Source organism: Lepus europaeus, chromosome 5 (assembly GCF_033115175.1).
Source record: "Lepus europaeus isolate LE1 chromosome 5, mLepTim1.pri, whole genome shotgun sequence".
NCBI classification, from domain to species: domain Eukaryota; kingdom Metazoa; phylum Chordata; class Mammalia; order Lagomorpha; family Leporidae; genus Lepus; species Lepus europaeus.
The window spans coordinates 15,833,849-15,861,279 of record NC_084831.1 but is presented as its reverse complement, the minus strand read 5'-3'; the positions used below and the strand labels follow the sequence as shown (position 1 = coordinate 15,861,279).

Here is a 27,431-nt window from a genome sequence, read left to right as displayed (position 1 = left end):
AAGACCTCTCTCTCGCTGTCTCTTCTCTGTGTGTAACTCTTGACTTTCAAATAAATAAATAAATCTGCTGGTGCCGTGGCTCAATAGGATAATCCTCCGCCTGCGGTGCCGGCACACCAGGTTCTAGTCCCGGTCAGGGCGCCGGATTCTGTCCTGGTTGCCCCTCTTCCAGGCCAGCTCTCTGCTGTGGCCCGGGAGTGCAGTGGAGGATGGCCCAAGTGCTTGGGCTCTGCACCCCATGGGAGACCAGGATAAGCACCTGGCTCCTGCCTTTGGATCAGTGTGGTGCACCGGCCACAGCGGCCATTGGAGGGTGAACCAACGGTAAAGGAAGACCTTTCTCTCTGTCTCTCTCACTGTCCACTCTGCCTGTCAAAAAACAAAAACAAAAAAATGGACAAAAATCCAAAAATGCATTTTAGGCCGGCGCCGCAGCTCAGTAGGCTAATCCTCCGCCTTGCAGCGCCGGCACACCGGGTTCTAGTCCCGGTCGGGGCACCGATCCTGTCCCGGTTGCCCCTCTTCCAGGCCAGCTCTCTACTGTGGCCAGGGAGTGCAGTGGAGGATGGCCCAAGTCCTTGGGCCCTGCACCCCATGGGAGACCTGGAGAAGCACCTGGCTCCTGCCATCGGATCAGCGCGGTGCGCTGGCAGCAGCCCACCAGCCGCGGCGGCCATTGGAGGGTGAACCAACGGCAAAAAGGAAGACCTTTCTCTCTGTCTCTCTCTCTCACTGTCCACTCTGCCTGTCAAAAAAAATAAATAAATAAATAAAAAATAAATAAATAAATAAATCTTTAAAAAAAAAAAAGTATCTTCCATTTAAAAAAAGAAAGTCACCAAATGACCCACAGATTGGGGTGAGTACGGGTGGGCAACTAGGGGACAGACTTTATTTCACAATGCCCATGTCAGCTTCAACAAGAAACTAGCCAGACATGTTTATATATCCTATGTTAATTTCCTATTGAATCACGGAAAATCACTGTGACAGGAACAAAGCTACACAGCACTAATTATCATTTTGCTACCTAGAATAGGAAGAAAAGTAGTTCTGCTCAAATAATTAAATATATCCATCTTTAAAAGGGAAATTAATTTGCTCCATAACTTAGAATTAAGGTTGGGAAATTTACAGCATAAAAATTAATCTTGGGGCTGGTGTTGTGGCATTAACAGGTTAGCCACCATTTGCAATGCCAGCATCCCATATACATGCCAGTTGGAGGCCCAGTTACTCCACTTCCAATCCAGCACCCCGCTAATGTGCCTGGGAAAGCAGCAGAACATAGTCCAAATACTTGGGCCCCTGCCACCCATGTGGGAGACCTGGAATAAGTTCCTAGCTCCTGGCTTTGAGCTGGTCCATGCAGCCATTTTGGGAGTGATCAAGCAGATGGAAGATCTCTGTGTCTCTTCCTCTCTCTCATTGTAACTCTGAATTTCAAATAAATAAATAAATCTTTAAAAAAAAGTGAATCTTAACATAACATTCTCCAGTTCTATCATATTGCTGAAAATGACAATTTCATTCTTTTCTTTTATAGTTGAAAAATATTCTGTTGCATACATACCTGATGTCACATTTTCTTATTATGGTAAACAGAGACAAGTATCTGTTCTCACTCACGTATGGAGCTAAAAATCTGACCTCCCAGAAGTAGAGCTACCAGAGCATGCAGGGTGGGGAAGTATGGAGAGATGATAGTATGTGCAGGGATACAGCTGAGTAGGAATGATACACTCTAAAGTTCTGCAACACAGTAGGGTAACTATGGTTGACAAGAATTAACTGTGTATTTCAAAATAGCTAGTAGAGAAGATTTTTAATGTTCCCAACAAAGCAATGATAAATGTGTAAGGTAAGAGATACATCAGTCACACTGGGCTGATTATTGCAGGCTGATGCACATATCAAAATGCTACATTGGCCGGCACCACGGCTCACTTGGCTAATCCTTCGCCTGCGGCGCCGGCACACCGGGTTCTAGTCCCGGTCGGGGTGCCGGATTCTGTCCCAGTTGCTCCTCTTCCAGTCCAACTCTCTGCTGTGGTCCAGGAGTGCAGTGGAGGATGGCCCAAGTGTTCGGGCCCTGTACCCACATGGGAGACCAGGAGAAGCACTTGGCTCCTGGCTTTGGATCAGCGCGGTGCGCCGGCCGCAGCATGCTGGCCACAGCAGCCACTAGGGGGTGAACCAACGGAAAAAAGGACGACCTTTCTCTCTGTTTCTCTCTCTCACTGTCCACTCTGCCTGTCAAAAAAAAAAAAAAAAGCTACACTGTACACTCTACCAATGTACAATTGCTATGTATTAAAAATAAAAGGCACAGGAGGCCTAGAAGGTTAAGCCACCTCTGGCACTACTGGCGTCCCATGTTGGAGTGCTGGTTTTGAATCCCTGGTGCTCTGCTTCCTATCCAGCTTCCTTCTTACGTGCCTGGGAAAACAGGGGAATATGATCCAAGACCTTGGGCCTGCCATCCACATGGCTCAGCCGCGGCTATCACAGCCATTTGGGGAGTAAACCAGGAGATATAAGATGCTTCTCAATCTCCAACTGTCCCCCCTTCTTCTCTCCCTCTTTCAGATAAATAAATAAATCTTTTTAAAAACAGTAAAATTGAAAAAAAAGCAGGGGCAAGCAGTTGGCTTAGCAGTAAGCTGCCGTCTGGCCCAGAGGTCGAGAAGCCAGCTGGAACAGCCGTGTCCTGCGTCAGCGTGCCTGCCTCCAGCTCCTGACTCCAGCTCCCTGCTAACGCAGACCCTGGGAAGCAGCAGAGAAGGCTCAAGTAACTGGGTTGCTGCCATCCATATGGGAGACCCAGACTGAATTTCTGACCCCCAGCTTCCAGCTTGGCCTAGCCTCAACCATCCCAGGCAAGCTAAGAGTGAACCTCCAAATGAGGGCTCTCTCCCGTTGTTTCTTTGCCTCTTTTAAAACAAAGATGAGTTCTGAAAAAAAAAAAAATTCTGCTGATCGTAGGAAAACAAAATTACGAGGTAAGGTCAGGTCACTTCCACGTTCCTTCCCAATATCTATCCCTCCACTAGACAGCCATTATCAATATAAGTATCTTCCAGCTTCTTAACACTCTAGGGGTTCAAGTACTTTAAATAACCCTAGAGAATTTCCTGAAATTCTGTGGAGCTCACAAGCTATAGCTTCGGAGTCTGGTTATTAAATCCTCTTCTTTACTGTCATTATCATTGGCTGGCTCCCAACTAAACTCACCAAAGACAACCCCTGGAAAAAGGATTTGTAGGGAGGAAGGGGAGGCTCCCAGCTACAGATGCCCTATTTTCCCATGCCCCATAATTCATTCGAGGTACAAGAGACTTGTAATATATGAAATGATTTATGAAGTCTTTGTTAATATGTATGTTTTGCCAAAAAAAATTGTTTTCCCAGTCACATTATTATGCACCTTATAAAAATTATGTCACATACTAAAAACATGGGCAGGAGCTGTAACACAGTGGGTTAAGCCAGCATTTGTGATGTCTGCATCCCACTGTCAGATAATGGGTTCGAGTCTCAGCTGTTCCACTTTCCCACTTTCTCCTGCAAATGAGCCTGGGAAGGCAGAAGATGGTACAAGTGCTTGGGTCCCTGACACCCACATGGGAGAGCTGGGTGGAGTTCCTGGCCCTTGGCTTTATCCTGGTCCAGTTCTGGATGTTCTGTTGCAACCATTTGGGGAGGGTGAAAAAGTAGATGGAAGATATCTCTGTCTCTCCCTCTCTCTCTTGCCTCCTTACTGCCCTCTGATGCTCCACCTAGCAAATAGGTAAGTCTTTTTTTTAAAGCATTAACAAAAAATTTTATGAATAAAAGGCAGATCAATTTTTTGGTAATCCACTATGTGGTAATATTTGTTCTCTGTCCCCTGTTCCTAATACATAGTTTCTAAAAATTTTCTGATAGAAGCTTTTTTGTGAATCACAAAATCATACCTGGATTTATACTAATACAATGACTTTGGGAAAGGCCAAGTGATTACAGAGGATCTTAACTGTCAGCCCCACCCACCAAACTCCAGGGAGGAGAAAGGGGCTGGAAACTGAGTCTTACATAAGACATATGGAATTTCCAGTTGGTAAACATACTGTAGTGCCTGGGAGGTGACAGCTCAGAGAGCAAGGAAGCTACCCCACTACAGTCCTGTGTATCTCTTACACACGGCTGTTCCTGAGTTGCAGCCTTTATAATAAAGGAATACATGTAAGTGAACATTATCCTGATGTCCAGTAGGTGTTCTAGCTGATTACTGAAGCTGAGGAGGGCCATGAGAATCACCAAGTTTGTAGGAGACTGAGCAGAGGTGTGGTGCCCCCGGCACCAGTTTCTCACTGGTGCTTAGAGGCAGGGAGGGCAGTCTTGTGGGACTGGGCCCCTTCAGCTGTGGGGTGAGAGTATCAGAACTGAACTGACAGAAAGACACCAGATTCACATTAACCCAAACTATACCATGTAAAACTAAAGCTATTTTCAACTGAAATAAATATCCCCCAAGTAATCCAAGTTTCTACTTAGGAAAGAGGAGGCACCCTTGAAATCACCAGAATGACCCAATTTCACAAGGCTTCCTTCCCAATCCAGTGGAGTCTCTACTCTGACCGTGAGACTAGGGAGGCTGAGTACGGTCAGAACAACTGTCTTCTATCAAACTCAGTTACTTCAGAGCAGTGGGAAAGAACCTTTTTTCTGCCAAAGGCCATTTGGATATTTAGAACTTCATTCAAGGGCCACACAAAATTACTAAATTAAAAATTATCTTGCCAGTGCCAGAGCACTCACATGGCCTGAGGGCTGGACATTCCCCACCCTTGCTTTAGAGAATGCAGTTATATAACCTTTTGCTATCAAATTATAGTAGTATAAAATAAGGCAAACATTTTTAAACATCGGGCCCTGGGATTAAATAATCCAAAGTACTACTCAAACTACAAAGATGTTCTTCATGTAGCTATTCACTTGCATACAAGTGTCTCTCCACAGTGTCTTGTCAGAAAACAAAAAGCATACAGCTGGCCTTGTATGTTCAACTGAGAATACAGTATTACTTAGAAGACTGAACCCAAAAATCCTATACAGCTCTACTGCAGGCACCTCTGTCCCCCTAAACAAACAATACATTCAGAGGTGTGTTTGGCACCCTACATGTTCAGCTTCAAACAAAATTTAAGACAATAGAACTGGATAAGTTCACCCAACAGTATTCAAAAGAACCAAAATTAATGAAATTCTTTTTTTTAATGAATGGAAATTCTTAATGAACTAACTTAACCCTATTAATTTACAGACAACAAAATTCTGGTCCAAACACAAGGACTTGCCCAAAGCCACAGTTGGTGCTGACATATCCCGACATTCCTTTAGCCCTGGCCAACTGGGAGTAAACGAGCGGATGGAAGATCGATCGACTGATCGATCTCTCTCTCTCTTTCTCTGTGTAACTCCACCTTTCAAATAAATTAATTTAAAAAAATTAAGTTTTACATATAAGTAATGTAACAAATAGTTTCTCAGTATATAATTATTTGAGTAGATTCTAGGTAAAGATATCCAGTCTCAAATATTCATTATGTCGATTTTTTCATTATATAAGATATTCCTGAAATAATAAATGCTTTTCCATCTTTTCCCATTTACTTCTACATCCACCAGCATATCTCTAGGGACTGTTGTTTCAATTTGTTTATGTTGCATTTTCTATGTGTTTATACTTCCAAGAAAGAAATTAACAAAGGCTAGAAATCCACCATCAAGAAAGGTAGTAGAGGGGCTGGCATTGTGGCATAGTGGGTAAAGCCGCCACCTGCAGTGCCAATATCCCATGTGGGTGCCTGTTCAAGTTTTGCTTGCTCCACTTCCAATCCAGCTCTCTGCTATGGCCTGGGAAAGTAGTGGAAGATGGCCCAAGTCCTCAGGGCCCTGCACCTGAGTGGGAGACCCGGAGGAAACCCCTGACTCCTGGCTCCTGGCTTTCGATCGGCCCAGCTTGGCCATTGCAGCCATCTGGGGAATGAACCAGCAGGTGCAAAACCTCTCTCTGCCTCTGCCTCTCTGTAATTCTGTCTTTAAAATAAATAAATGAAATCTTTTTTTAAAAAAGTAAGAAAGGTAGCAGAGGGGCCAGCACTGTGGTGTAGGGGCTAGGCCGCCACCTGCAGTGCTAGCAACCCATATGGGCACAGGTTTGAGTCCCAGATGCTCCACTTTCAATCCAGCTCTCCACTATGGCCTGGGAAGACAGTGGAGGGTCGCCCAAGTCCTTGGGCCCTTGCACCGACATGGGAGACCCAGAAGAAGCTCCTGGCACCTGACTTCAGATCGGCCCAGCTCCAGCTATTGTGGCTATTTGGGAGTGAACCAGTGAATAGAAGATCTCACTCTCTCTGCCTCTCTGTAATTCTGCCTTGCAAATAAATAAATAAATCTTTAAAAAGAAAAGAAAAAGTAGTAGAAAAGTTTCTCATAACAAGCATATAAAAATAACCGAGAAACAACTACAAACAACAAAGAATAAAACAATTCTTAGCTTGTTCTGCTTTAATTTAGCAAAGCTAACAAAATTTAACTTTTTAAAACAACCAAACTTTATTTTATTATTTCCTATCCTTAAATAGCTATAAATAACTGCTTTCCCTAAAAAGTCCATTTATTCATTGCCAGTATCAAATCATTACAGAGACTTAAAGGACAAAATCTCCAGGTTACATGGCAGAGAGCCCTTTTGCTGCCTTTCTGTTATTTTGACTTGATAAGTGCATATATGGAAAATCAGTGGGTATTTTACCAAAATATAGTCAAAGTAACCAGAGAGACAGAATGAGGCAAAGATGAAAGTAGTAACAGCTATACTACATCTTTTCTTTAATTCGCTTGAGAGGCAGACAGAATTTTCATCTGCTGGTTCCCAAAAACAATTACTTGAAGCATCACTGCTGGCTCCCAGGAAGCTAGAGTCAAGAGCTAGAGCTGGGTGTCAGACTCAGGTGCTCCAAACTGGGACACAGGGACCTGATCCTACTACAGCTTTTGATATTGAGAAAGATACTGGGATTTTTCCCCCCTCTCTCTTACAGGTACTTTTCAAATTTACTAATAGGGGCCGGTGCTGTGGCGAAGCAGGTAAAGCCACCGCCTACAGTGCCTGCATCCCATATGGGCACCAGTTTGAGTCCCGGCAGCTCCAAATCCAATCCAGCTCCTATGGCTTAGGAAAGCAGTGGGAGATGGCTCAGGTCCTTGGGCCCCTGCACCTGCATGGGAGACCTGGAAGAAGCTCCTGGCTCCTGGGTTCAGGTCAGTGCATCTCCAGCCACTGTGGCGAATTAGGGAGTGAATGAGAGGATGGAAGACACCTCTCTCTGCCTTTCCTTCTCTTTCTGTGTAACTCTTTCAAATAAATAAATAAATCTTTTCTTAAAATTTATATAACAAAAATATCTTTGGGTTTTTACTAAAGAGATACCATGTAGAAGTTTTTTTTATTTTTTTGACAGGCAGAGTGGACAGTGAGAGACAGAGACAGAGAGAAAGGTCTTCCTTTTCCGTTGGTTCACCCCACAATGGCCGCTGCAGCCAGCGCACCGCGGCAGGCACACCGCGCTGATCCGAAGCCAGGAGCCAGGTCTTCCTCCTGGTCTCCCATGCGGGTGCAGGGCCCAAACACTTGGGCCATCCTCCACTGCACTCCTGGACCACAGCAGAGAGCTGACTGGAAGAGGAGCAACCAAGACAGAATATGGCGCTCCGACCAGGACTAGAACCCGGTGTGCCGGCGCCGCAGGCGAAGGATTAGCCTATTGAGCCACGGCACCGGCCACCATGTAGAATTTTTAAAACACATGTGTCACACTAAATGCTTGTAAAACCCCTACAATCTCCAACTGCCAATGACAACAGCACACATAAAATGAGAGCTGGTTCCCTCTGGAAAAGGATGTTTCTAGCAATGCTAGAAGTCTGTCTGTTGTCTCTGCTGCACTTCCAAATAGGATTTCATTCTGAAGGGTCTGTTCTGATGAGAAGAAGTCCTTACTCTCACTATAATGTGAAGTTGTTCTTCAAACTGGAAAAAACTAAAGGATGCTAGCCAGAGGCATTATTTCATACAATATTTGTAACAAAAATGTTTAAAAACTCAATTAGTAAATATATAAATAAGCTGAATAATTTTAAATCTAATACTTAAAAATACATAATTTGGAAAAGCTAAAAGTGTATGTGATAACACAAACACAACACTAACAAAGCATCTGAGCAGATGAGAACGGAGGGGCCAGCACTGTGGTGTAGCAGGTAAAGCCACCACCTATATAGTGCCAGCATCCCATATGAGCTGCTCCATTTCAGCTCTCTGCGATGGCCTTTAAAAGCAGTAGAAGATGGCCCAAGGCATCTGCATGGGAAACCCTGAAGAAGTTTCTGGCTCTTGACTTATGATTGGCCCAGCTCCGGCTGCTGTGGCCATCTAGGGAGTGAATTCGCGGATGGAAGACCTCTCTCTCTGTAGCTCTGCCTTTCAAATAAATAAATCTTTAGAAAGGCAGAGGAGGGGGGACACATTAAGGTTTTCCCTCAAAATAATCAAGACACAGCACAGCAGACTGAGCCACCGTCTGTGACGTGAGCGTACCATATCAAGAGTGCCAATCTGAGTCCTGGCTGCTCTGCTTCTGATCCCTGACAATGCACCTGGGGAGGCAATAGAAGATGGCCCAAGTACTTGGGTCCCTGCACCCACACAGGATATATGGATGTAGTTCCTGGCTCCTGGCTCCTGGCTTCAATTGACCCAGCCTTAACATTTGCAGCCATTTAGGAAGTAAAACCAGCAGATGGAAAAATCTCTTTCGCTAACTCTAACTCTGCATTCAAATAAATAAATAAATAAATTTTAAAAAATAATTAAGACAAACAGATTTATTAATTCATGCCACATTTTTAAAGCACCTACTACGTGCCAAGCATTGTCCTATCCACTGTCATTACCCCCCAATGCAGAAACAAAGTTCACATCTTCTTGGGGCAACAATCTTGGTGGGCTACACAGACAAAAAAAAAAACAGTAAATATCATCCCCTGCATATTCTTCTTCATAACATTACCGATAACTGCCACCCTTACAAGCAATTTTCTCATTCTGGCCTCTTAATGAAGGGCAATATAATAATACTCTTATTACCTACATGCACAAACCTCCCTTCAATTTCATGTAAAAGATCAGGTAACAAAAGAGCATCTGGTTTATTCCAAATCTCAAACCTGAGTTTACCACAGCTCTGAGGTCTAGATAGTCTGGGGAAAACAGGACAGAAATTGCTCCACCAGCTTCTATGATTTAACTTTACCCACCTAGTTATCTGTAATCGCTGATACTATTCAAATTATCCAAATGGTATGGTGCTTATTCAAGATCTATGCCTTTATTCTCTGTAACCTCCCTAAACCCTGAAGGCCCAATCTTCCCACTGACCCTACTTCTATTCTAATTCCCTACACAGGAATCTCTAACAAATACCTGCCTTAACTAGTCTAGCTATTAAATACTACTCCAGTTATCTAGTATCTTGCTGTGGTCTGAGTTTTTGTGTTCCCACAAATTCATATATTGAAATTCTCACCCCAGAGTTGAGACCTGTGAGGTAATTATGTCATAAGGGCTGATCAGGATTAGGGCCCTCATGAAAGAGCCCTCCAAGAGCTTCCCTGCGCCTTCTACCATGATACAGTGAGAAGGTGCCATCTACGAACCAGTGAGTAGATCCCTGCCACGTCTGCTCTTTGAAGCCCCAGCCTCGAGAACTTGAGAAATCAATGTGTTGGCTACAAGTCACCCAGGCCTGCTATTCTGTTCCAACAGGACAAGGACAACTCCACGGCAAGGCCCTTTTTAGCTCTCCAATCTCCTTTTCTTGTTCTCCTCCCTCCTTCACTCCCCAGCTCCAAAAACACATGCTTGTTCATAATCTCAAACATGCCAGACTGTGTCCTGCCTTCAGCCCACTACCAATAATACAAGGATTCATCAAAAAGTTTACGAAAAATGGAATTAAATGATAACTTCAGGGGCTGGCTCTGTGGTGTAATGGGCTAAGCCTCTGCCTGCAGCGTCAGCATCCCATAAGGGTGACGGTTGGTTCGAGTCCCAGCTGCTCCACTTCTGGTCCAGCTCTCTGCTATGGCCTGGGAAAGCAGTGGAAGATGGCCCGAGTGCTTGGGCTCTTGTACCCAGTAGGAGACCTGGAAGAAGCTCCTGACTCTTGGCTTCGGATGGGCCCAGCTCCAGCTGTTGTGGCCATTTGGGGAGTGAACCAGCAGATGGAAGACCATTATCTGTCTCTCCCTATTTCTATCTGTAACTCTCTCTCTCTCAAGTAAATAAATAAATCTTAAAATAAATAAATAATCAGCTTTATTTTGCTCAAATTTTTTTCAAAATCACATTTATGAGGGAACTTCAAAAAGTTCATGGAAAATATGTGTCATGAGAAAAAAAGCATGGATTTCAAAATTTTTGCACCAAAATAAACTTAAAATTAATTCCATTTTCCACAAACTGTTGAAATACCCTCATGTTCATTCCATTCCCTTGCTGTTGCTTTCTCACCCTGTAGATCTCAGCTCCAGTCACCATCTCCTCAGAAAGTCCTTCCCTCATCACGTGAACCAGAGCAACGGCTCCCTCCCCCTTACTCCCTGTCATATTACCCTGTGTATTTCCTTAACAGTACAGTCATAACCTATTATTATCCTGTTTGCTTGTTACACTACAGCAAAGGAGACAGATTTAAAAATAAGGAAATCTCCTAAAGGCATGAATTTTGCTGAAACCAGACTGGTCATTACCAGTCACACAGTAGGTGTCCAATTACTGCTAAAATGGACCACATATACTTACACGTGTTATTTTTACTTAGATGTGCTTGTGTTTATTCTGATACATTCAAACTTTCTGTGGAAGTAGTAGGATTATCCTGAACTTTATCTCCTTCCCCAGGCTCCTACTCTAATATAGTAATGAACCATGTATCAGGACAAGAAAAAACAAAATGTTGAAATATTTGTAAAACCTTGTTGACTACTAATAACATAAAGAAAGGCATGAGATTTTTCAAGACAGGCACTTATGGATTCCATCTCAGCTCTAATCCCACCTATGTGACCCAACAAGTTTCTCTACTTCTACACCTTACAGTTCTCATTTACAAGTAACAGAAACTCACACAACTGCTATCATGAGAAATGGGGTCATGGATACAAAGCCACTAGTACACACCAGCTGACTCAGGGTAAACGCCTAACATAGCACCTTATTCTTCAGCTCCATTAACACTCACAGACACCAAAATTAACAGTATGGTAAAGATCAGAACCACTGCTGCTAAGTGAGAGTGGAGTGAAAGCAGCTAAACCCTATAAATAAGAAGGAACTCAGGAAAAGCCTGGCTTCCATGTGACAGGGTATTTTGCTAATTTGATCAATCCTGCAGTTTAAACCACATGTCACATTTGTAGCCAGGGGACTTGGAATGTTACACAAAGGGTGTAACCTATATCTCTTTTTTATCAAGTTTATAAACTAAAGTTTATAAAGGGTGTAATCTATATCTCTTTTAAATAGAGACAAAATAATATTACTTAATCATTAACCAAATATTTTTTATCAAGTCTATCTAGGAAGACAGTACAGAATAGTAGCAAACAGCACAAGCTTTCAAGCCAAGTAGCTGTGAAGCGCATTATTCCCATTCCTGTGTGATTTGGGGCAAGCTTCTTAACATCTTTAAACCTTTCTTTCTCCATTTGTAAAACAGAGATAAAAGCATCCACATCCCAAGTTGTTTGTGAGAAGTGAGTTCCTAGCATACAGCACTAAACACTCAAATATGAGCTCTTGCTATCACTGTGAAGTTATCTAGATAAGCAGCCAATTTAGAACTAGGCAATCTTCTAGAGCTGGTAACTCCAAAAAGGTGAAAGCCAATTTTGAATCTCTGAAAATAAAACAAAACGAAAAATACTAATAAAGTATTTCCTAGATGAGACTGAAAATTACAATAAGATTTTGTCCCAAAATATTAGGACTTAACACACAGGGAGTTTAGTGCCTAAAATAAAAGCTAAATTGTTGCTTTCAAAAACTATTAGGATTATTAAGAAACAAGCCTTCCAGGTTTAGACAAGTAAGCACCAAAACTTAGCACATCCACTCTCTGTCCTGACAATTCCATTTCTAAGCCTTTCACAAAGTACACAAAGAGGGAAGTTCAAGGATATTCACTGCAGCCTTGCTTGCAGGAGCGAAATGAGATTATCTATATGTGCAGTAACAAGGGGCTGGCAAAACAGGTTACAGCATTAAGAATACTATACAATTATTAAAGAGAATGATGCATACTGCACCTTATCAGCTGAACTATCCACCCCAAGACCCCACAAAATTCGTATGTTCAAGTCCTAACCCCCAGTACTTTCCAATGTGACTGTGTTTGGAGAATAGACCTTTAAGAAACTAAGGTCATAGGTAAACTCTAATCAAACATGACTGGTGTCCTTAACAAAGAGAGGATTAAGACACAAACAGTTACATAGGGAAGACCACGTGAAGACATCCAAAGTCAGTGATCTACAAGCCCTTCAAAAAAACCAACCCTGCCGATATCTTCATTGTAGACTTCTAGCCTCCTAAACTGCAAGGAAACAAAACATTAAAATGAAAAAATCTCCAAGAAAAATTCAACAATCAAGAAAAACACTAAGGTCTGAAGTCTATAGCTATCAAATCCTGATAAACCATTCTCAAAGTCCTTGATCTACTTCATGACCCAGGTAATTTTTTAATGTCCTTCATACATTATTTTAAGAGCTATAAAAATACTCACATCAATAATTTCACTGAAGATAATTTATCCCAAAGGAAGAAGACACCTTATCAAGAAAAAATGGAATGCCATAACATCAAGACAGTTAATGCAACAGAAAAATGGCAAATGATACACCACTGGATGAAATACTATATACCTATTAAAAATAACTATGACGACTACCAACATGGTAATGTAATATTGTTAGAAACGTATTCACTGTTAAATCTTTTCTTGTTGTTCTAAAGGGAAAAAACAAATGCAAAAAGTTCTACAATATTTCTGCTGCTAAGTGTCACTTAAAGAACAAGACTCCAAGTACCTAACAGTCTTATTCAATCAGATCACAAGTTAGGAGCTAAAACATTTATTATAATATGCTTCTGTTCATCGAAGAAACAACTCTATTAACTGTGAAAGTCAGCAGGATACTGAAATGTCCATTACAGTAGTACAGTGGGAAATACAGAAATCCTGCTTTCAAAGCCAGAAGACATTTCAGTAATTTACCAAATGCCTACTGTACCAAATACCATGCCAGATAGCATAACATGCACCGTCGTGTATGTCACTGGTCACAAGCAAAAGAGGCTAACAACAGTAGCCTCAGATTGATACAAATTTATACTAGAAACCACAAGTACCATATTTTTCAAAACAAATATGGGAGACTGGTCCAAAATAAGGTGAGAATGAATCTCTAGTTTCCTGGAGTATCAGGAAAAAAGGCTAACAAGTGGAAGAAACCAACAAACTGCACGGTCTAAGTCATACAGGCCCTGAAAGCTAGGCAGAGTACTAACTGCAAGTGGATGAGGAGCAGCAAGTGTCCGTTTCTTTCATGTTTACGAACAAGTTTTAGGAACACCAATTGGGTCCTGTTTTCCAAGGTGAATGGGCTGTCAGAGGGAACCAGACAAAGTCAGGGAACTTAGCTATGAGACTACCAGAGTAATTAAAGACTTAAGTGGGAAATTTTCACTAGAGAGGTAGATGTGGAAATAAAGAATAGGTAATGTGATTGAAAGTGCAGGGTTTAAAAGGAGGGGGTAATTCTGTAAAGGAGGGGGTAATTCTGAGGAAGTTCCAGAAATTAGAGGCTATGTCTGTACAAGATAGAAGAAATCTTGAGTCAGGCTACATGTGTTCTTATACAAGGTACTTCAAGAGGTTCATGGAAAAACTAAAGTTTTTAGGTGCAAAAAAAACTGAAAACCATCTATAATTTTTGCATAATACGCAATTTCAGTAATTTTTTGAAGAACTCTCACATGTGAAATGATTTTCCTGTTCATGCTTCTGACCAAACCAGATCGAAGGACAAGTTGTAAGGACAGTGCATTTTCATTTCCATGTAAGATGTGCAATAGGAAAAGTGGGGATACTAATCAAAAAGACGAGATGTGAGTTTATCAGGGGAGAGGAGAGCAGGGGCAGTATGTGTGACAAAAAATAAGAAGCAACACCACATGAAAAAATTACACAAAGAATGTACAGATCACCATCACCAGCTCCCAAAATAATTTAACTTCTGGTACATGTGAACACAGATTAACAAAAATTTTCGGGTCCCACAGTGGGTTATGAGCACTGAGGAGTCCTGGCTGCTCCACTTCCAATCCAGCTCCCTGCTAATGTGCCTAGGAGAGCAGCAGCAGACGGCCTCAATGCTTGGGCCCCTGCACCCACCTGGGAGGCCCAGAAAAGAGCTCCAGGCTCCTGACTTCGGATCGGCGCAGTTCCAGCCATTGCGGCCATCTGGGGAGTGAACCATCGGATGGAAGACCTCTCTCTCTGCCTCTCCTCTCTAACTCTTGACTCAAGTAAAAAATAAATAAATCTTTTAAAAAAATAATAAATAAATAAATCTGTCTGAAAATTTCTGGATCACAAACAGAACCATTTATTACATGAATCTGGGAGCCAGCATTGTGGTACAATGTGTTAAGGCTCCTTCGGCGACAATGGCTTCCCATATGGGCACAAGTTGGAGACCTGGCGGCTCCACTTCCAATCCAGCTCCCTGCTAATGCTTCTGGGAAAAAAGCAGAGGATGGCCCTGGTGCTTGAAGCCCTGTACCCACATGGAAGACCCAAAAGAGGCTCTGCCATGCTCCTGGCATCCGCATGGCCCAACCCCAGCCGTTGCAGCCATCTGAGGAATGAACCAGCCAATGGAAAACTTGCCTCTGTCTCTCCCTCTCTTTCAAATAAAAAAAAAAAAAAATACAGACTTTGAAATTACTGCAAGCTTATCAGAATACCATAAAATAACAAAATACTTAAACCAGTATCACTGACCCAATAGGAAACTGAACACACTGACTCCATTTCAGTCTTGGAGACCCCACAATTGTGACATGATTTTCCTGTTCATGGATCTGACTTAATGAGAACCAACAGCAAGCTGTAAGGACAGTGCATCTTCACCAACATGTAAGACGTGCAGCAGGAAAGGGGGTCAATCCCAAAGATAAGATGTGCATTTTCCAGGGTGCAGTGAGAGGAGCTGGGGCAGTATATGTGACAAGAAAGAAAGGGCAAAATCATGCTAAAATTATCAAATACAAAGAACGTACAGATCACTAGTGCAAGTTCCCAAAAAAAACTTAACTTCTGGTATAAGTGATCACAGATTAAGAAAAAATTTCACAGCAACAGCTATTTGAAAAATCTCTGAATCACAAACAGAACAGGTAATGGCGTGAGCTCAGAGTAGCAGAATCTTGGCTTTGAAATGACTGCAAGCTTTTCAGAAGACCTGACAACAGTCAAATACTCACGCTGGTGTCACTGACCCAAGAACAGAGGAAACTGGACACTGTGGCCCCATCTCAGAGGCTTCCCCTGCAGCCAGAGACAGTCACTTTGAATCCTCATGCTGGCCTGCTTCCCCCTTCCGAACCTGTGCCTCATTTGAAGTGGAGATGGAGCTACTGCCCCGTGGATACCCCAGAGATGTCTCTCGTACACATCACGGGCAGTCCCACCCTAGGAGGGTCCAAATGAGCGTAGCTGGACCACCGTTCTCCAGTGGAGTTTAGGCCACAAAAGGAATAAATCAAATCCACGCCTCTCCCGGAGTCTCCACCACTCACCTGCCTCAGAAACCTAAAGGAAACTTTTCCCATTTTTGTACCCATAGCAAATATTTGGCCATATCAACAGCTACGAGCTGTATGGAGATTACTGACTCACCAAACACTAGTGTCTCCCAGTTCGTGTTTTGCAAAAACTTAATCGGTATTGCATGGTGGTGGTTGCAGAGGGCAGAACTCCATCAACCAAGTATAAGGAAACATCAAGTTAAACAGATTCTGATGACCTAATTTCTCTGAACATCTAATAAATTTATACACATGAATTTGCAAGATGGGGATAGAATTTATTTGATAATCAACCCAACAGAAATATCTTTCAGGTACTCTGAAACGTAGGCATTATTCAAAAACCTAGAGTTATTCCTTGCACCATCTTGACTGGTTTATGAGCTACTCGAATGCTCCAACACTTCCTTTGGCCCTGTGATGAACAAAGTAAATAAAATCCATGACCTAAAATAATTCAAGCATAGCTTAGCTTATATTTGAGGCACTATTTCAATACTTTCTATTTTACTTTATATTTGAGGCGCTATTTCAACACAAACAAATTATATCAGATAGTGATTTAAACAAATCAGAACTGAACTGATGATATTCATAGGAATTATCTTTTCCAAGTTATATAATACATGAATGTTTCTATTTTAAAATCTAATGATTTAATTTAAAAACATACTGTTAATTTTAAACAGTAAAAATATGGTTCTCAAGGAAATTAAGTGATATGGACAGTTTAACTCCATTTCAGGAGAGATTTAAAATTGCACTCTGCCCACAGCATTGTTAGTGAGTAGTAACAGTGAGCTGTATCACAATGACTCTGAAACCAGAGGAAGACAATCATTCTTTAAGAAACTTCATTCATGGGGGCTGTCACTGTGGCATACTAGGGTAAAGCCTCACCCTTCAGTGCCAACATCCCACATGGGCTGCTCCACTTCCAATCCAGCTCCCTGCTAATGCTCATGGGAAAGCAACAGAAGATGGTCCAAGTGCTTGGGCGCCAGCACCCATATGGGAGTCCTGGAAGAAGCTCCTGGCTCCTAGCTTCGGATAGGCTCACCTCCAGCGCTGCGGCCATTTGGGGAGAGAACCAACAGATGGAAGACCATTCTCTGTCTCTACCTCTCTCTCTTTCAAGTAAATATAATAAATCTTAAAAAAAAAATTTTCAGGCCAGCGCCATGGCTCAATAGGCTAATCCTCCACCTTGCAGCGCCGGCACACCAGATTCTAGTCCCGGTCGGGGCGCCGGATTCTGTCCTGGTTGCCCCTCTTCCAGGCCAGCTCTCTATATGGCCCAAGTGCTTGGGCCCTGCACCCCATGCATGGGAGACCAGGAGAAGCACCTGGCTCCTGGCTTCGGATCAGCGCGGTGCGCCGGCCGCAGCGAGCTGGCCGCGCCGGCCATTGGAGGGTGAACCAATGGCAAAGGAAGACCTTTCTCTCTGTCTCTCTCTCACTGTCCACTCTTCCTGTCAGAAATTTTTTTAAAAAAAATTTCATTTACTTTTCATTCAGCTGATTTTAGATTGAAAAATAAGCCAAAAATATTACAAATATCCTTCAACTGCCCACCAACACAGCAAATGGACTGCAGCTCAAATTTTGCTCATGTTTTCTATTAAATGTATCCTTTCTCCACACTCCTGAACACTGTTCAACATGGTACTCCCCAATTCCAGCTCCACCTCCCGCCTTGGGTTTATCTGTTCCTTCCACAATCTGTTCTGAAACCACTCTTCCCCTCCAGGGGCAACAACAGTGACAATCCTTCAACTGAATGATTGACTTGGGGGAAAGAGAGGAGACAGGATGGTTCATAGGGACAGGGGGTTAGTTCTGTAAGAGGAATAACTTCTAATATTCTATAGCACAATAGGGTAACTACAGTTGACAATATTTAACTGAATAATCAAAATAGCTAACAAAGGCCTTTTAATGTTCCCAATAAAAAGAAATATCTGAGGTAACAGATATGCCAAATACCCTGATCTGATCATCACACACTACATACTTATATGCTGAAACACCACACTATACTGCATAAATACGTACTATTACCGTGTCAATTAAAAATACACATGGGAGGGCCAGCACTGTGGTGTAGCAGGTAAAGCCACCGCCTGAGTGCTGGCATTCCATATGAGTTCTGGTTCGAATCCTGACTGCTCCACTTCCGATCCAGCTCTGCTGTGGCCTGGGAAGGCAGTGGAGAATGGCCCAAGTCCTTGGGCCCCTGCACCCGCAGGGGAGACCTGGAAGAAGCTCTGGCCCCTGGCTTCAGATTGGCGCAGCTCCAGCCATTGCAGCTGATTGGGGAGTGAACCAGCAGATGGAAGACCTCTCTCTCTTTGCCTCTCCTCTCTCTGTGTAACTCTTTCAAATAAATTAATTTAAAAAAATACATATGGGGGTGCTAGTGCTGTGGTATAGCGGGAAAAGCCACCTGCAATGCCAGCATCCCATATGGGCACCAGTTAAAGTTCCAGCTGCTCCACTTCCTATCCAGCTCTCTGCTAATGCACCTGGGAAAGCAGTGGAAGATGGTCCAAGTCCTTGGGCCCCCGCACTGACATAGGAGACCCGGAAGAAGCTCCTAGCTCTGGCTTCCGATCAGCCCAGCTCAGCCCCAGCCATTGCAGTCATTTGGGGAGTGAACCAGCGGATGGAAGTCTTCTCTCCCCACTCCCCCACCCATGTAACTCTGCCTTTCAAATAAATAAATCTTATTAAATACACACACACACACACACAAAGAGTATTCAGCATAGCAGCTAAGTCGCCACCTGGTAAATCCAAAACCCTGCAACTGATATCAAAGTACCTAAATCTCGTCCCAGCTCTGCTTCCAATTCCATACTGCTGCTAGTGCACACGCTGGGAGACAGCAGGTGATGGGTCAAGTACCTAGGTCTCTGCTACCTACATGGGAGACCCAAAGTAACTTAGACTCCTGGCTTCAACCTGATCCTGCCCTACCTGATGCAGTCATTTGGGAAGTAAACCAGAAAATGGAAGATTTATGTCTGTGTCTGTCCGCTTACCCTCCATCTTTCTTTCTTTCTTTCTCTTTTTTTTTTTTTTTTTTTTTTTTTTTTGGACAGAGTTAGAGAGAGAGACAGAGAGAAAAGTCTTCTTTTTTTTTTTTTTTTTTTTTGACAGGCAGAGTTAGACAGTGAGAGAGACAGAGAAAGGTCTTCCTTCCGTTGGTTCACCCCCCAAATGGTCGCTAAGGCAGGCGCTGCGCCGATCTGAAGCCAGGAGCCAGGTGCTTCCTCCTGGTCTCCCATGCAGGTGCAGGGCCCAAGCACTTGGGCCATCCTCCACTGCCTTCCCAGGCCACAGCAAAGAGCTGGACTGAAAGAAGAGTAACCGGGACAGAACCAGCGCCCCAACCCAGACTAGAATCTGGAGTACCAGAGCTGCAGGTAGAGGACTAGCCTAGTGAGCCGAGGCGCCAGCCCCTCCATCTTTCAAATACAGTGAAAAATTAAAATTAAAATGAGGCAGGCATTTGCGTAGAGGTTAAGACACCTCTGGGAACATCCACATCCCATATCAGAATGTCTGGGTTCAAGCCCTGGCTCTGCTCCTGATTCTAGCTTCCTACTTATATGTACCCTGTGAGGCAGCAGGTGATGACGTAAGTGGCTGGGACCCTGGCACCCGTGTGGAAAACCTGGATTAGGTTCCTGGCCCCTGGCCCAGCCTTAGCTATTGCAGGTATCTAGGAAATGAACCAGCAGATGAGATAGCACTCTTTCCTTTTTATATATATTTTACTTATTTATGCGTGTGTGTGTGTATGTGTGTGTGTGTTATGACTGGCTTTAAATATCCAACAGAAGCCAGCTCCAGGTGCCACTTAACAGAGACTGGACACGGGTGTACCTGACACATCACTCCCCAGGCTCTCCTGGCATGTGAGGTCTCCCAACAACTCTAGCCAACCAAGAGCAACCTTTCCTTTGTCTCATGCATGGTGGCACACAAATACTTTTCCATGGCTGTCTTGATTCAAACAGAGTAGCGAAGCGTCACTCTAGAGCACAGGTGGGGAACATCCAGACTGTGGGCCACATGAGGCCTGTGAACTCATCTGGTCTGACCCTGGCAAGGCAACTGCAAGTGGGACTCCAGATTCAATAAATGTACAGCAGGCTAATTTTTTCAAGATTGATTTATTTATTTAAAAGGCAGCACTACAGGAGGTGAGGGAGAGAGGGGAGACAGGGAGAAAGAGGGAGAGGGATCTTCCATCTGTTGATTCACTCCCCAAATGGCTGGAACAGCTGGAGCTGGGGCAGGTCAAAGCCAGAAGCCAGGAGCCAGGAACTCAACCCTGGTCTCCCACTTGGGGTGGCAGGGACCCAGGTACTGTGTTATCTGTTGCTTTCCCAGGCACATTAGAAGGGAGCGGGATCAGAAGTGGGCAGCCGGAACTTGAACCAGTGCTCGTACGGAATGGAGGCATCACAGGTGGTAACTTAACCTGTTATGCCACAACGATGGCCCCAGCAAGGTAACTTTTAAGTTGATCGTTTTAGTGGCCTGTGAGTAAATATCCAAATAGCAGATGGCAGAAAACAGCTTCTTTACCCTGCTCTCGAGCACACGCTGCACAGGATAGCACTGCTGAACATCTCCACCAGAGCTCAGGAGAAATGAAATGTATCAAAGAAATATATGCAATCTTGTCCTTGAAAAAACAGCAATTATTTTTTCAGGATGGCAGCTAAGAAGAACCAGACTTTAGTAACACTTTTCCTTGAATGGAGATAACGTTTTATGCTTGCTTTGCTAAAATAAACTTTTTTAATTTTCCATTTGACCAGTTAAATGCCAACTCTGCATTTCATGTGAGTTTTCATAACAGTACCAATCAGTCTGATCTTATGGTTCGGAAATTGGCCCAAGTACTTGTGCCTCTGCCACCTATGTGGAAAACCAGGATGGAATTCCTGACTCCTTGCTTCAGCCTGGCCCAGACCTCTTCATAGCAATTAGCTTTCAGTAAAACATCATTTAAGTTCAAAAATGTATAATTCACATACTAAACTAAAATTTACATTAATTATTACTAAGTGGGCAGTAGCACTTGAAGAATGTTAAACAATACAGCAGCTCCTAATAAAGAGCACAGATAAACAACAGGCAAGAAACCTTGATTCCTTTAAAAGATGAACAGGCTTCAAATCACCATTCCTGGCACCTGCATGGTAGCACAGCAGACTACGCTGACACTGAGTGTACCAGCATTCCACACGGGGGTGCTGGTTACTGTCCCTGATACTCCTCAGATTCAGCTTCCTGCTACTGCTCCTGGGAGATGGCAGATGTTGGTTTAAGGGCTTGGGCCCCTGCCGGCACTTGGGAAACTCAGATGGAGTTCCAGGAGTCTCTGACCTGAACCAGCCCTGGCTGTTGAGGCCATTTGGTGAATTAACCACCAATCAGAGATCTCTCCCTTCTTCCCTCCCTCCCTGCCTTTACCCCTGCCCCCGCTACTGTTGTCTTGGAAGCGGATGAAAACAAGTGATTTTTTTTTTTTTAAGTAAAAAGGTGAAATTTTTAAATTTGTTATTGGTTCATGAGATTGGTCTGCAGAGGGATCTTTTTAATATGTTTATGCTGCGGACATCTGCAGAATGAACCAGCAGGTGAAAGATCAATCTCTGTCTCTACCCTTCGGTTACTCTTCCTAATTAATGAAAAACACATTTTGCTGCAAAAAAAAATTGAAAGCATGTATGAATATTAACTGAGCTAATCTTTGTAACAACACTGTGAGGTGGGCACTATTACTGCCTTATCTTTACAAGTGGTAAACGAAATTCATAATGACGTTATCTGGACTTCCCACAGGTAATGAAGGCAGAGCCAGGAGTTGAATCGAGCCAATCTTACTAGAGTCTACGGTTGGTTGGTTTGAATTATTTATTTATTTATGAGGCAGAGAAAGAGCTCCCATCTGCTAGTTCACTCCCTAGCCCACAATGGCCAGGGCTGGGCTGGGGCCAAAGCCAGGAATGCAACCCAGGTCTTTTTCAGGAGTGAAGGATTACCTGAACCATCACTGCTGCATCTACATTGGCAAAGCTGGAATCAGGAGCTGGAACTGGGCACCAAACTCAGGCATTCCAGTATGAGATGTGGGCATCTTAACCAGCAGGCCAATCATCCCCAGGGTCTATACTTTTAATCACTTTACTTGTTTGCATGGATATCAGAAATATTTTGCACCAATATAAACTTATTATTTAATTCCGTTTTCTATGAGCTTTTTAAAAAGTACCCTTGGGAATGGCGCTGTGGCATAGCCAGTGAAGCCACTACCAGAGGTGCCAGTTTGAGTCCTGGCTGCTCCACTTCCGATTCAGTTCTCTTCTATATATAGCCTGGGATAGCTGTGGAAGATGGCCCAAGTCCTAGGCCCCCTGTACCCACGTGGGAGACCTGGAAGAAGCTTCTGGCTCCTGGCTTTGGATCAGCACAGTTCCAGCCGTTGCAACCATTTGGAGAGTGAACCAGCAGATGGAAGACCTCTCTCTCTCTCTCTGCCTCCTTCTCTCTCTGTGTAACTCTTTCAAATAAATAAATAAATCTTAAAAAAAAAAAAATACTCTGGCACTTCCTGTCCACATTTTGAAGCACTGTAACGGCAGTACACACTTCAAGAATACACAGTGCAGAACACTTGGTTTCACGACAGAGTAAGCAGTTTTGAGACCAATGTCCCAAAAGTGACTGTCACCAGTGAGAAAGAACTGTGACATCAAACGACTTATAATAGCAGCAATGGTAGACATAGCTGAAATGGGCAGTAATAAAAACTGCTTTAGGAAAAATATTTTGGACTAAAGGGATGAGTAACTAAAAGTAGAATCTGGTAAGGGACAAAGCATAACATGACCAGGAACTTGACACTGCAGAGGGAAAGAGGAGGCAAAAAAAAAAAAAAAAAAGGCTGTTATTTTCAAATGAAGACAAAGAGGAAAACAAGAAGATAAGAAAACAAACATTAAGTGTGCATAATTTTAGGAGAGTAAGAGAACTAGTTGTCAAGACTTCCTGGGGCCAGGCACTGTGGCGTAGCAGGTAAAGCTCTGCCTGCAAAGCTGGCATCCCGTTTGGGCACAGGTTCGAGACCTGTTCGAGACACTTCCCATCCAGCTCCCTGCTAATGCACCAGCGAAAGCAATGGAAGATGGTTCAAGTCTTCAGGCCCCTGCCACCCACCTGGGAGACCCAGAAGCAGCTCCAGACTGCTGCCTTCAGTATGGCCCAGCCCCAGCCACTATGGCCATTTGGGGAGTGAACCAGTGGATAGAAAATCTCTTTCTCTGTAACTCTTTCAAATAAATAAATAAATCTTTAAAAAAAAAAAAATCCCAAGTGTTGCTATACTGTCCAAATAGATAAGATGTTCAGTCCAGTAAGATTTCCCGAGTGCTGGCAGCTGCAGAAGTTCCTGGCCTGAACAGATGAGTAAGGTCAGGTAAAGAGAGGTCCCGATTCCCAGTCCGATACGCCCAATTACGGATCTGGCTGACAAAGCACAAAGCCACCTCAGGAGACATCACACAAAGGCCTACGGGATATGCAGAGAGGAAAAGGTTCCCCTCAGACATCATCAAATTCATTCAGTTGACAAACATTTCTTGAAGCCTGCAGTATGTCTGGCAGCACTCTAGGCGCTGGGTGCCTGGGCCAGGCCAGAGCTCTGGCCCTCAAGGAACTTAACTGGACAAGAAATGTATCTGGAAGAGAACAGTGAACAAGGCTTTCTCACAGAAGCCTAGAATGGGGCCCTTTACCACCCTGGGCTGCAGAGATCATTCATAGGAGATAAAGGGACACAATGTTAACCCCTTCCTCTCAGGAGAGGCCTCAGCACCTGGTCCTCATCCTCTCAACAAGAGAGACCTGCACTAAAAATCTATCTATAAATAAAAAAACAACTGACTTCTAGGTCTAAGCGAGCCTAACACTGCTCACCAGACAGGCATGGCGGACTGCATCTCAGTGCTTTCCTAACTTGACAGCTCCTGGATGAAAACATCTAATTACTGTAACCACTTCAAAAATAACCAGATCAAAAAACGCCAAGTGGAAAAGGACGCTAATAAAGGGAAACCATCCTTGGCGTGAGAGAAAGCTCCGGACCCTCACTGCCTCTAAGCCTCCGCCTACTCTAGGCCCTATACAGACCCGGCAGGCCCCAGAGTTAGGCGTAACCAGGCACGTGTCAGCCACAGCAGGTGAGCATTTTCAGGGCAACAGTGGGTATGATACCTTCCAAGCAGTGGACAAGTAACTGGAAAAAGAGCTCATTTGTCATACTCAGTTATCAATCCCTTATCTCCTCAAGTCTAAAAACTTAAACTACCCTGGTACATTTCTAAAGAAAAGATACAAAATTATGTACACGAGGAAAGTTCTCAAATATGGACTCAGGAAGTTCAGCAAGAGGCGAGTGTCACAACTGTGCGTTTCTGAAACAAGAAGCCCACCGAGGCTCCCAGCGCATTCAGAAGACCACCCCCCGCACTGGCCAGCTCCACGCCACCAGCGTCCATGACGCCCACACTACAGAAAGCTCAGGTGAACCCGTCACCCCGTCACCCCTTAAGCAATCCGTTCATCCGCACAAACGAGACGCGCTGGGAAAGACCTGTTCCGACACGAGCTACCTCCCCGCAGCGCCTACCACAGCTGGAGCTGCTGGGCCGGGCAGTGACCTCTCTGTGCGCTGCGCCTGGCACTCAGGGGAGACGGCCGCGGGACACCCCGAGGGGGACCCATCACAGAGTTGCTAGTAGTAAGTACTGTTTTCAAAATCCAAAATTAATTTTAATGATAAAAAAGTGTCCAGCAAGCAACGACTGGGTGTAAAAACAGGTTTCCAACACATCCCTGCCACCCACGTGGGTGGGTCCTCCGCCTCCAGGAAGTCCGCCATGGGGGGCGAGGGGTCACAGAGCCTGGGGCAAAGGATCCCCGGGCACAGGCCCGCTCCAGCAGAGCACGGTCCGCGCGGCGGGGCAGGTGCTCCTGAGACCTTACACCTCCCTCTCCGGGCGGCCGGCAGGAGCTCACCAGCACCTCCGCGCGGGAGGGTGGCAGGGCGCGGGGAGCACCCACCCGGGACCGCCCGAGGCCCCGCGCGCCGCCGCCCTCCGCGGGGGCCCGGCTTGTTGGAGGGAGTGCGCTCGCCCCTCTGACGGCGATGACGTCATCGTCCACACCGCGTTTCCCCCGGACTTCAAGGGGAGAAAAAAACAAACGAACAAAGAAAATCCCGCCCCCCGCCCCGGTCAGACGACCCCGCAGGCGGCCCCACGACGGCTCCGCGCGCGCTCCGGGACCGGCCCGCAAGGGAGGCCGCGGCCGCCCCGGCAGCGACGGCGGGGAGAGGGCGACGGCGGCTCGGGGGCACCGGGAGGCCGGCAGAAGCCGGCTCAGACCCGCCCCGGGCTGCGAGGCGCAGGCCCAGCCGCGGGCAGTGGGCGAGCTGCCCGCCCTGCCCGCGGCCACGGCCCCGCCGCGGTCGCAATTCCGCTCCCCTCCCCCGCCCGCCGCAAAATGTCCGCGGCGGCGCGCGGCGAAGCAGGAAGTGGAAGCCCGAGCGCGGTGGGCAGCACCCAGCCCTGCCACTCCGGTGCCCGGCGCCTGCCCGCCCGGGCGCCCGCGAGCGGCTCCGCGGCCCCGGCCCCGGGACCAGGGCCCCGCCGCCCGCGCGCGGCCGACCGCGGGGCCCGACCGCGGGGGAGGGGAGCCGGCGGCCGGGATGGGTGTGACCCCTTCCTTCCGCCGCTGCCCGGTGACAGCCCGGCCCCGCCCGCGCGCTCGGCCCGGCGCCCCGACCCCGGCCAGCGCGGCTCCGCGCCCCCGCGCCCCCGCGCCCCCCGCCACAAGCGCCTGCCCGCGGCTCCCCCACAGAACCCGGCCCCGGGCGCCTCCGGAGGGCGCAGCGCGAGCCGCGCACTGCCCCGCGCTCCGCGCTCGCGGGCTCCCCGCGGCGCCTGAGCCAGGCTGCCCCCGACGACGGGGGGAAGCAGGCGCGGCGCGGCGGGGACGGGACCGCGGGGAAGCCGCATCCGCGGGGAGTCTCGGGCCCCGCACTCACCTCAGCTTCTCCACCGGGGCGTTGGCAGCACTGCGCGGGGTCTCCTCCGCTGCCGGACAGGGGCACGCACCTGACGTCAGCACGCAGGAGACGCACGGTTGGGTGCCTGCGGAAGTGGGAGGGGCGGGGAGAGAGCAGAGGCGTGGGCGGTCCCGGGCGGTGCCTACTCGCCCCGCCCCCTCCTTGGCCCCGCCCGCGCCTCGCGCACGCGCAATGTGATGCGTCCGTTGGCTCTGGGCTGTGCTCTGCACGGCTCTTTCCCGTGGTTGTGCTGGTGATGATGCTGTGAGCTGCGGTGTTCTGTGCGCTTCCGCTGACGAGTCTTCGGAGCTTTGCAACCTTGTGAAGCAAAGCATGCTCCCTGTTTTCGCAGAGAAGAGGAAAAATCTCCACGAGGGCCTGCGCGAGGTCACCCTGCCAGCCTGGGTCAGGGAGCCGTAGGCTGGCTGCTTTACTCTGTCTACACCGCGGTGTCCCCGCTGCAGCCTCCTGGGCCTCCCCGTGGCTCAGAGACTCCCCCACCACCACCACCACGGGCCTTGCGTCTCCTGCTTGCCCCTCTCGCCCAGGCCTTTGGGTGGCTCGCAGCCCTCAGGTGTTGCCGCTGCCCTGGGCCATCCTGCTGTCGCCGCACCTGCTCCTCTGCTCCCTTCTGGTGCGCCAGCCTCGGGCGAACAGGGCGCTCCCTCGGTTATTCTCAGATGTCCCCCAGTGCTGGAAACATCGCTGATCTCAGGAAGGATTCCCTTACTGACCCCTCCAAGACAGACGCGCGATTCTAGTAGATCGATAGGTGTGCTTTCTTTTGTGTTGTTTACGCATGAAGACGACACTTTGAGGGTCTGCTGTAGGTGCTGAAGCTTTGCATGCAGTAGTAGCTAATTGAAAGCACCAGGGTGGCCGGTGCCATAGCTTAGCAGGCTAATCCTCCGCCTTGCGGTGCCGGCACACCGGGTTCTAGTCCCGGTCGGGGCGCCGGATTCTATCCTGGTTGCCCCTCTTCCAGGCCAGCTCTCTGCTGTGGCCCGGGAGTGCAGTGGAGGATGGCCCAAGTCCTTGGGCCCTGACCTGCATGGGAGACCAGGAGAAGCACCTGGCTCCTGGCTTCGGATCAGCGCAGTGTGCCGGCCGCAGCGGCCATTGGAGGGTGAACCAACGGCAAAAAGGAAGACCTTTCTCTCTGTCTCTCTCTCTCTCACTATCCACTCTGCCTGTCAAAAAAAAAGAAAGAAAGAAAGAAAGAAAGAAAGAAAGAAAGAAAGAAAGCACCAGGGTGGCTTCATGGCATAGCAGGTTAAGCCCCAGCTGAGATCCACT

General features: G+C 46.2%; 1 protein-coding gene across 1 annotated transcript in view; it reads right to left on the bottom strand.

Moving 5' to 3' along the window:
* The window catches only part of CDC42 (cell division cycle 42), a 44,429-nt gene extending 18,211 nt beyond the window's left edge, over positions 1-26,218 (bottom strand). Inside the window, exon 1 of the mRNA XM_062190590.1 lies at positions 26,115-26,218. The gene's annotated coding sequence lies outside the window, so the exon portion shown is untranslated. The remainder of the gene's footprint in view (positions 1-26,114) is intronic.
* Positions 26,219-27,431: the final 1,213 nt, after the last annotated feature.